The sequence below is a fragment of the Gadus morhua genome, chromosome 19 (genome assembly GCF_902167405.1).
Source record: "Gadus morhua chromosome 19, gadMor3.0, whole genome shotgun sequence".
Classification (NCBI taxonomy): domain Eukaryota; kingdom Metazoa; phylum Chordata; class Actinopteri; order Gadiformes; family Gadidae; genus Gadus; species Gadus morhua.
This window is the reverse complement of record NC_044066.1, coordinates 19,864,641-19,875,750: the sequence shown is the minus strand read 5'-3', so window position 1 is coordinate 19,875,750 and position 11,110 is coordinate 19,864,641. Positions and strand designations below refer to the sequence as shown.

The 11,110-nt window shown below is 43.7% G+C and overlaps 1 long non-coding RNA gene across 1 annotated transcript in view; it reads left to right on the top strand.

Moving 5' to 3' along the window:
• LOC115532522 (uncharacterized) overlaps nt 1-5,472 on the top strand; it is a 20,698-nt gene extending 15,226 nt beyond the window's left edge. The window contains exon 3 of the long non-coding RNA XR_003974060.1: nt 4,805-5,472. This is a non-coding gene — a long non-coding RNA (uncharacterized LOC115532522). The remainder of the gene's footprint in view (nt 1-4,804) is intronic.
• Nucleotides 5,473-11,110: the final 5,638 nt, after the last annotated feature.

Below are 11,110 nucleotides of genomic sequence, written 5' to 3'. Positions count from 1 at the left end.
TTTAGTGGGTCTGTCTGTGTGTGTCTGTGTGTGTCTGTCTGTGAGTGTGTGTGTGTGTGTGTTAGGATCTAGCGGTTTAGAATAAACACTGGGTTGTAATTCCAACCGTACAGTTGGGGTTTTATATTTTTGGAAATGAAATCTTGCGGCCCCAAATTTTGGTCACATGCTTTGATTGTTGTCATCCTCGCTCGGAAGTCACGTTGGATACATTTGTCTGTTAAATGACTAAATAAAAAAATACATAACTATTTATACACCTATGCTATTGTATACGTATTTTTTCAGAATAATGACAATTCTCTTTCCTCTAGCCGTGCGCATGCATGGTATTTGTCCAACAATGGCACCGGCTGAAAATATCGATGAACACAGAACTTAACTGTCTCCTAAAATAATGGTTAATCAGATTACTGTGTGGCGACGAGTCTCATTCTTATTACGACAGAGAACGTTCCGGTGGATCTTTAGATCTAGAAAGAGAGAGAGAGAGATAAAGGGTTGAGAGGCTAATAGGATTAGGAGACCGAGCCGTCAGTGGGTTTGATGTCCTAATGTTGTCTCTGTATCGTTGACCTGACTCCTCCTAGTCCTCTTAGTCCTCCTCCTCCTCCTCCTAGTCCTCCTCCTCCTGCTCCTCCTCCTCCTGCTTCTCCTCCTCCTCCTGCTTCTCCTCCTCCTCCTCCTGCTGCTTCTCCTCCTCCTCCTCCTCCTCCTCCTCCTGCTTCTCCTCCTCCTCCTCCTCCTGCTTCTCCTCCTCCTCCTGATTCTCCTCCTCCTCCTCCTGCTTCTCCTCCTCCTCCTGATTCTCCTCCTCCTCCTCCTCCTCCTGCTTCTCCTCCTCCTCCTGATTCTCCTCCTCCTCCTCCTCCTCCTGCTCCGCCTCCTCTTCCTCCTCCTCCTGCTCCGCCTCCTCCTCCTCCTCCTCCTGCTCCTCCTCCCCTTCCGCCACCTCCTCACTCATCTCCTTGTCCCTTGTTCCGTCTGTGGAACACACACACACACACACACACACACACACACACACACACACACACACACACACACACACACACACACACACACACACACACACACACACACACACACACACACACATTCTGGCCCACATGGACACACCCACAAACATATAAACACACACACATGCACAAGCACACACAAATGCAATCACGCATGCAAACATACACACACACACACACACACACACACATACTAGACTACAACGTTTCTCTGCTGGTATAAACCTTGGAACGTTTGACTATTTTCAGGTACAGCATGCCAGAGATATAACACAATTATTTAAATAACAGTGTGGTCTGAAAGTGCTTTTGGGTTTGTGTGTGTGTAGACTTGTGTGTTTATGTGTTTATATTTGTGTTTGTGTACGTGCGTGTGTTTATAAGGGTGTGTGTGTATTTGTGTGTATATGTGTCTGTGTGTGTTTTGTGTTTGTGCGTGGGTGTGCGTGTTTTTGTATAAGTGTTTGTGTGTGTGTGTGTGTAAACGTGTGTGTGCCTGTGTATCTAGTTTTGGAATGTGTGTGTGCCTGTGTATCTAGTTTTGGAATGTGTGTGTATGTGTGTGTGTGTGTGTGTGTGTGTGTGTGTGTGAATCTCGTGTCAGTTTGTGTGAGTGTGTGATGTGAGGACTAGTTCAAGGCCACCAAGATAGCTATTCAATCCCACGCACCCAGACAGTGAGTGAGTGAGTGAGTGAGTGAGTGAGTGAGTGAGTGAGTGGGGAGTGAGGGGGAGAGTGAGAGAGAGAGAGAGAGAGACTTAAGTCGCGACAGAGAGGGAGAGGGAGAGGGAGAGAGAGAGAGAGAGAGACAGAGAGAGAGAGAGAGAGAGCGAGACGAGGGACCTCCGTGAAAGTAGGGAGCGCCACAGGGGCCATATTGAGGTGTTGGTATGAGACCCGGTGAGACACAGTAGGATAGAGGTGGCATCACAAGGGATTAGGCCTCGCCACTTAGTCCCTAATTCCTCAGTCAATGTTCCCTATTTGGGGCCGTGTCTGGGGGTGCCTGGGTATGTGTGTGTCTGTGTGTTTCTGTGTTTGCGTGGGTGTTGTATTAAAGATGTGGTTGCATCATAAGTTATATTATTATATTATATTTATTAATCGAAGTATTGTGAAATATAGTTCCGTAAAAAGGGCCCCACTCTGATCTGATCAAGGCTCTAGGAATGGGTGGTTTTGCGTCAATTACACGCTGGGTATTCATTTGATGCAAGCATGTCGCTTTTTGATGTAACCGGAAAAAAATAAATGATTCATTATTTATCTTCCCGAAACTTCTGCTAAAAAACGCAGCTGATGAATTCTTCATGATGAATAACCGAATTACATTCAAATTCAAATGACTTCTTCCTCCAATTCTCTATCTTTCGAGTTAGCTTTTATGTTATCCTTGGAACTGGGTTGCCATGTAAACAAAGGCGTCTCTCGCGGCGGCGGCGCCGTCTGTCCCGTCCGGGTTCTGCATTCTTAATTGGTGGGGTACTTTACCGAGGGGATGTAGTGGGATCTTCAGTGCCTGCCTTCTCCACCATATGTGGTAACCCGGTGCTCGGTTGGGCCAGGTCCCACGGATGAACGACACTTTAGGCGTGCGGATACGCCGTTAAAGGCATTTATTGAGTACAACTTAAATACAATGAAGGAGACGTGGTCTCTAGGGCGTCCGTGGGCCTCTGGCCTCTAGCCTCTAGCCTCTAGCCTCTAGCGGACACGGACACGGACACGGACACGGACACGGACACGGACACGGACACTTCCTCCTTGCTCCCGTGCCGTGCTGTGCTGTCCTGGACCTCCTTTTAAGATGGCTCCCCTGCCACCGGCCAGGTATCCACCAATCACCCTGATTGGGGAGGCGAAAGGGATGCTCTCCGTCGCCGGCTGGTGGGTGGGGGTGGTATATCCCGTCTCTCACGGTCCCTCGGGCCCGTCCAGGCCAAGGTTTACGTGGCGGGATGCCACAGCACACACAAGCACATATGAACCCACACATACAAACACACACACACACACACACACACACACACACACACACACACACACACACCACACACACACACACACACACACACACACACACACACACACACACACACACACACACAAACACACACGTTTTATTTTTCCAATACATTTCGCTTTTTCATGGCACAATTAAGAGCTTCAATGTCAATCGTATTGTCAGCAAATTCAGATACTCAAACCTGTCTTTCAGATTGGTCCCTCCTGAGTTCCATATTTTCTAGTTATAATTACACCCTGATGACTCATTGTGGTCTGAGTCTCTCTCTGGGCCTTTGTGAATCCTTTCATTGGGACCTAGACCCCTAACAATTGTTGGCCAGGGGCCTCTGAACAAGGGAGACCCCTGAAGAGAAAAGTCTGCAGCCTTTATCAGATGAATGCCCATTTAAACCTCCCAGCCCATACCAGCCTGCTAATCTTATTAGGGCTAATTGAGTGAAGTCTGCAGTCTTTTTCAGTTAAACCCAGTTCAGGCACTAATGGGATTCAAAAGCAAAGGGGAAAGGACAGAGCGGAGGAACTTTGTAAGGAATCAGAACCGAGATGAGTGAGTGAATGAGTAGGTGAGTGGATGGATGGGTGAGAGCAGTGGCGTAACAAGGCAACGACGGGCCCGTATGCAAGATGTTCAAGGTGGGCCCCCCCCCCCCCCCCGGGGGCTTCGTGGGGGGGGGGGGGGGGGTATGCAGCGATTTTTTTTATATATTTTTTTGGGGCCCCTGATTGGCCCGGGCCCGTACGCGCCCGCATACCCTGCTTACCGATAGTTACGCCACTGAGCGAGTGAATGTGGAAGCACGGAGAACGAAGAGCGGTAGAATTGGAACTATTAGGGAATAAGGTGCTTCCCTCAACCTCAGATTTTCTGGTCAATATTTCGCCATCAAATCTTTCTTCTTTTCTCTTTTCAATATCTTACCAATGATGCCAATAAACAATTACCCATCTCACTTTTTGTAACTGTTTCTGAGTATCTTAAACGTTTCAAAAACAAAATTATGAAATTCAAATGCGTTATCACGATTCCAGCTCCAACATTGAATGGGACAGACCAATCAAAGCCTGTCCTCCCATTGAACCTTCCGTGTGTGGGGGGGGGGGGGGCACTAGTGGCCTACCTCTCTGATCTTATCATGTCCTTTGTGTCTTTTTTTTAGTTTTTAGGGGTTTGACATGACGATTAGGACAGGAATGGCTGGTTGGGGGGGGGGGGGGGGGGGGATGGGGACACACACAATAGAGAGTGGATTCAGGGGGTCAGTGTCGTCATGAGAGGCAGTCCCCCTTTCTCTTCGGTTTGTGTTCTGCCAGAGCTAATACTTGGGGTCTCCCTTTGAAGGGAGAGCGAACTGGAAAGACCCCTTTTGTCGTGGCCAAGGGTTAAGGGGGATGTTTTCTAGTTCCTCAGACCAGAGTGTCATGCTAAAGAGAAGATCACAGATAAATCACACAAAGGGTTTGATGGAGAACAAGCAAAAACAACCTGACAAGCAACGTTTTCCCCAAAACAGATAAGGGGGAAAAAAGGGGAAATGAGACAAAAGGAGGTACTGATGGAACTAAACATACGACTTCACGATAAAGAGAAAAGAGATTTTCACGCACTCTCAAAAAACAACAACAGCAGATCTAAGAGGTCGAGCGAGATCTGGTTTGAGCCCACAACATTCAGTGATAACATGTATCAATCACAGCCAGTGAATCGGGGGGGGGGGGGGGGGGGGGGGGGGGGGACCAGACTACATTCTCTTTGCAGTAATACACTGGGACCGTGACATTCGCATCGTCACACTGGCGAGATGTGGAGGACGATATCGGGCCGGCCAGACAGAACAACATCCCTTTGACTGATGCCTTCTATTCTCGTCCTCAGAGATGGGAGAAGTGATGCCTTTATGGCTGCCTCCAGCCCAGCCCAGCCCCCCACCCCCTCGTCATGAATCACTCGCTGGATAATATTCTCCTTGTTTCCATGCTTTCTAAAAATCTTTTACAGCTGTCGAATTTCTTCTTTTTTTTTTTGAGTGTTGTTGAAATACCGTCACTTACTGATTCATGAGTTCTTAAGTTAATTGAATGCATGTGACATTGTCTATTTCCGCAGAACGCTATGGATGTGACGTTGTGTGATTGATCTTTATTACTTTTTGTACATAGCGACATTGAAGAACAACAAAACAACAGACATTAAGAGTTCTCCTGCTAAAACATTCTGAGGTTCGGTGACTGCCGGCTGGGAGTTCGACCGATGTCCTGCAGTGCGTGAATGCATCTCCGGAGCGCGCAGGCTGAGCTTCAAAACCAACCTCCATCTAAAATGGTTCCTGTTTCTTTGGCTTACTGTAGGATTGAAAATCCATTGGCACATTTACGGACATCAGCTTGCATAATAAAGAGATAAGCATCATGTTAACAGCAAAGTGATGAGGCTTTTGTGTAATTTGTTTACATACTGATCCAAGCAGGTCAGTTGCCTTTATGCCATAAGGCCTTATCCAATATTAGATTCTCAATTTGTCAACATGCCTCAAATTTAAATGCTAATACAAAAATGCATTACATCTATGAAAACACAAATGACCCATTTATTAATCCCAGAAAGGGTTATGAGTGTAGAGAGACAGGACATTTATATCCTAACATTTATACGCGTTGCTACCACTGCAAAAAAATAATATATATCTCATCTGTCCAAAGTGTGTTAACCTTGTGTATTATGTATATTATGTTGGTATGTTGTATATTATGTCTGTGAGTATGTCTGTGTAACACATCACAGTGACCTGTGATGTCTTACTTCTCAGACTATCATCCCTTTGGAATGTCAGGGATGGGAGAGAGAGCAAGATATGGCGGAAAGAGAGAGAGAGAGAGAGAGAGAGAGAGAGAGAGAGAGAGAGAGAGAGAGAGAGAGAGAGAGAGAGAGAGAGAGAGAGAGAGAATAGAGAGAGATCAAGAAAAGAGAGTCAGATTGATAGAGGCAGGGAAATAGAAAGGCACTGTAAGAACGATGGAAAGACAGAAAGAGAAGGGGATTTAGCAGACGTGAACTCTCCCCCCCCCCAACCTCAGCCCATCACCCCCTCCGAATTATTAATGAAAAACAGAGGGAAGACAAAGGACACTGACACACCTCGGTTGAGTGGCCAACCAGGAGTGTGTGTGTGTGTGTGTGTGTGTGTGTGTGTGTGTGTGTGTGTGGGGGGGGGGGGGGGGGGAGCAGAGATACATCAAAGACGGCCTGTTAATTGGCCCTGTGGCTTTCATTCTTTGCCCTATTTCTTTCAATTCAATGACTCAAAATAATGGGTTCAGGTTCATTATGAACAGGTCGCAAGCCAACAAGTGCCAAAAAGTCAACGGGGCCGAGAAATGTTCGCGCTGGGAGTGCGAGAACTGTGGTGCGCGCTCCAGTGTTATTATTGTTTGTAGATATAGATCTGTATTAGAGACATGCATTTTTTGTGTCAAAGGCAACTAACCTGTTGGAGAAAGTACATGTGTGTCTGTGTGGGGGAAAAGTGTGTGGGAAATGTGTGTGTGGGGGGCCGGGGGGGATTTATCTGTGTGTGTGTGTGTGTGTGTGTGTGTGTGTGTGTGTGTGTGTGTGTGTGTGTGTGTGTGTGTGGATGGAGACACGTGCATACGTGTGTGTCCGTGTGGATGCCGCATGTGTGAGTGCATGTGTGTTTCTGTGGTTTTATGTGCGTGCATGTGCATGTGTTCGTATATGTGTATGTGTGTGTTCGTACCTGTGTTTGTGTGTGTGTATGTGTGTGTACCTGTGTGTATGTCTGGGCGTACCTGTGAGTGTGTGTGTGTGTGTGTGTGTATGTCTGAATGCATGAGTGTATGTGTGTGTGTGTGTGTGTGTCTGCATGCATGAGTGCATGTGTGTGCGCGTACTGCAATGGGAACAGTGAGAAATTTGGCCAAGCTTTTGTCAGGTCCCCCCAAATACCAGACGGGATTGCCTTCTCCACCTAGAGAGAAAACTGCGACTGCTGAAGTGTTCGTTTGTGTCCGTGTATCTGTGGTCATTTCTAACTAGACAAACGGCATCTTGAACTGTGTTTATAGAACCATCCTCAAAATGCTGGAATACCACTGGCACGGGCAGGTAAGAAAAATCGTCTCACGCCTTATACTGAACATTGGTATTGTTCAATATGAATGAATGAATATCGACCCTTCGCGGCGGTTTGCTATGTTTATTGCATATTATACAAAGCGACGTAGAGGATTTTATCACATCACTGAACAGAACAACTATGATGATCTTATGTGTGTATGATAATGACACATTAACACGATTTCAAAGGTGCAGTGGGCTGTGCATAGGCAATACACTCCAGACCAGAATTGTTACATTATAAGGCACCATCATGTTGTAGCTATGAAAGGTGTCTTTGTTGATTTAAGTGCCTTTTAGTCGTCCCATGCAAGCAGTGGCATCTATAGACCTTGGAATTCAAATACGATTATCTACAAACAAATTATACTGCTAATATTGAAATAATTCAGACAACAAAAGTCAGGGGACAACATGGCCGAAATGGCCCTGAGGAAATTATTGACCCTGTTATTACCGTCAAGTCTCCACTGAGAGGACATGCATCTCTGACATTGCCTCAAGCTTTCCAAAGCCTAATGCCTTCCCTGACAAGCTTTTTTCATCCCAATTAAATTTGTGCGCACCTTGATGTTCTTTAAGCTTTTAAAAGCTTAAAAAAAGCTGTTAAAAACATGCAACATTATGTCCTCGCCAACCCGGAATTTGTGGACAACTTCAGTAAAAAAATAAAGAATTATATTGAAGCAATATTTCTAAGAATGAGGGCTTTGTATATTGTTTGGGATCTCTGCTCTGATTGGTTCAGGCAATACATATCGCCTGTCAATCACAGGTGCATGTCTTCTCAATGGTGGAGAAACGTAGGGAGGGAGGGGGCAAAGAGGGAGGGGTCTTACCTACAGCACCTTTAACAGACTTAAGTTAAATAATAGAAGTAAGACATATTTCAGTGTTACAAACAAAAAAATGAAAATAATCAGAGCCTATGTTGTTCCTATGACACATTGGTTTTTGGTATGGTGGGGAAGTTTGATTATTTAACTGATTAGTTTGCTAACTTGTTTTTGTTGAGAAAAAGTTTCCCTCTAAAGATATTGAATCATCATAACAAAATGCAATTTTGTTGATTCATGATGGATCAAATAAAGCTGCTAAAATACAATTATGGGGAAAAGTTATTTGAGTTATATGTAATTATCATCATCACCCCACTGGTATCAACACTGCTTCTGTTTATTCACACTTACACATTAACTATCACTACACACTGCAAACTGTGACATTTATCTTTAACCATATTAAGGATTCTTTCACGATAAAGTTTACGGTAATGGACTGAGTGTTTGTTACGGGGGTTTTCTTTATTTTTAGTAAACTTTAACTTCCAAGTGTATTGGAAGACCGGGTGTAATCAGATCAGTGAGCTCCTTATTGTGGATGTGCTGACTGAGGTCATTGTTGGGAGGGAGGGAGGGAGGGAGGGAGGGGGGGAGGGAGGAGAGAGGGAGGCAAGTGACTGTAGGCAGAGGAGCTTCACTCTGCTTCATATGTGGGACATGAGTGCATATGTTCAAGTTAGATTGTAAACTTGAAAAATAAATCATTAAAAAAAATCTTTAGGGCAGGTAGGACAAGCATAGTCGGTTTTCTTAAATGCATGTTGAAATTTGAACTTTTTTGTGTTTTAATTTTCTAATAGGCCCTTGTTCATCCCTTTGCTTTACCAAAAACATACCTAACCTTACAGAAAACCGTGACCCCAAAACTGTGCTTTTACCAAACCGTGTATTTTGTGAACCGTCACACTATACTAGGCACTATACATTAGCTCTGAATATTGGTTGTATTATAGCACACACTGGTCGCAAATGCGGTTAACTGATTGAATTGTCTCGTAGGCCGGGACCCAATGCAAACATGTTGCGCTAAACGACTAATTTGTTTCTTTAGCTACGGTAACTTAATTCCTATTTTTAGCGAGATATAGCAATTGACATGAGGAACACAAAGAGTTTCTGAGAGTTGATTATTTTTTTCAGTTGTGTATATAAATGTCTGCATTATTTTTTATGTTGTGGGAGTGAATCCTGAGTCCTGAATGCCAGGGAGGTATGAGTGGTTGAGATGTGGGCTGGCAGGGATGCGTGTGAGAGTAGGTCACTGTCCACTTTGTACTTCAGAGCGGATCCATCTCGTTTTTCCATTTATTAAAATGAAAATATTTGTCTCATGATTGATTTATGTATTGAGAGTGTCCTGCTGCTTTTCTAGTTGTGGTTGGGGAAGGAGAATTGAGGTCATTATACCGGACGATAGATTATTATTAAACCGCATAAAAAACGTACAAATTTTAACATTGTAGAGTTGTTGAGTTAGCACAAAGTTATTTTGGCCAATGTGTTACTTTCTACTCAAAATTTGTTTATGTAATCAACGGTCACTCGATAATAAAAGACTGAAGGATTGAAGAATTGATTTTAAAGGACAAATAAGCCACATTATAAATAAATAATTCAGTTGAGGTCATAAATGAACCCCAACAAAAGAAGGGCATTTAAGGCAAATTTAAAGTAATCAAGTAGCTAAATAGTTTTGAACATCTAAACCAATGCTGTACAACCTTACCAAACATCTCCTTCGCCTCGTCCTTCTTTCAGACAGACGTCAGGTAGAGAGATGATGAATAAATGGATTACATGTATGGCATTATGACGCACTTAAACAACCTATTTTGGCTAATCTGTTTGATCTCTAACTCCAACTTCAACTCCAAGTACAAGTTAGGTTCAGGTTTATTTAATTTTTATTTATTATAGCACAATAGTGTCAGTTTTTGACCACGAATAGGGTCGTTTTTATATATATATATACATATATATATATATATGTATATATATATATTTACAGGTCAATTATTTTATGATTTGCATTTGTGGTTTATGTCATTCTCTTAATGAATTGAGATTATCACTGTCATACTATCCATATATGACATTTATTTAGAACGTGGGCTTTAACCATACCTTTTCCATCATTTTGTAGTGTTCTTTGTAAATAGATTTTTAACTGGCAAAATGCTTAGCCGAAGTGTGAAAACTGCCAAACAGTAGTTTACAACAGCTTAATTTGTGTATTAAAAGCGCAATACGAAAAAGCAAAATACAATTGCTTAATGCCTTTCAAGAACTGAAATTATAGGTCATTTTGAAATTCACATAAAAAAAAAAAAAATTAAAGTGTGTCAAAAGAGGTGGAAGCTAGAATCCTGGATATGCAGGCACCTTGATTCTGGACAGGCACGGTCTATCAGTCCCTAATAATCCATTATCTCCGTCCAAGTCATGGAGACATTGAAAACACTAACATCATCTTCCATGCTGAAATCTCCCATTTCAAGGTGCCAAAGCGTTAAAGCTGTGAATCTGTGGTGGCCATGCCAACTCTTGACATGCCAAACAAGAATAGCATCGGCATTGACTTAGGCAACCTTCTAAAATAAAACAGAACTTGCCAGATTGAAAAGAAAACGCAATCACACGCTCAACAGTCATATTCATATTTCCTATGTCGCCAAATAGCTTAAGCAAGACAGCGTAAGGGTTTTCGACTCCACATCTAAAAGATACTCGGTTCGATTCATGATCCATGACCTTGACTTTTCACAGTAGTTCACGTTCGATACAAGTGATGAAGTGATTTAAGCAATCTCAAGATATGCACCTGCGCAACATCTTTGCCAGTGTTTAAGTGGGAACACAATGCCGCCATTTCTTGCACAATATACCTCTGCGTGCAAGCGAACAGGGTCAGTGTCTGACCTCTGAAAATACGTAATGTGGTAGGCAACGTTAGGTGGGGGTTTCATGCCTGTGAATGTCTATTTGCGTGTGTGTGTGTGGAGGCCCAACCCTTTCTCCATCTCTCTCTCCCCCTCTCCCTCTCTGTGTACAGTGTCCTTGTAAAGAGCTCAGCCCTCAGAAAGAGAGA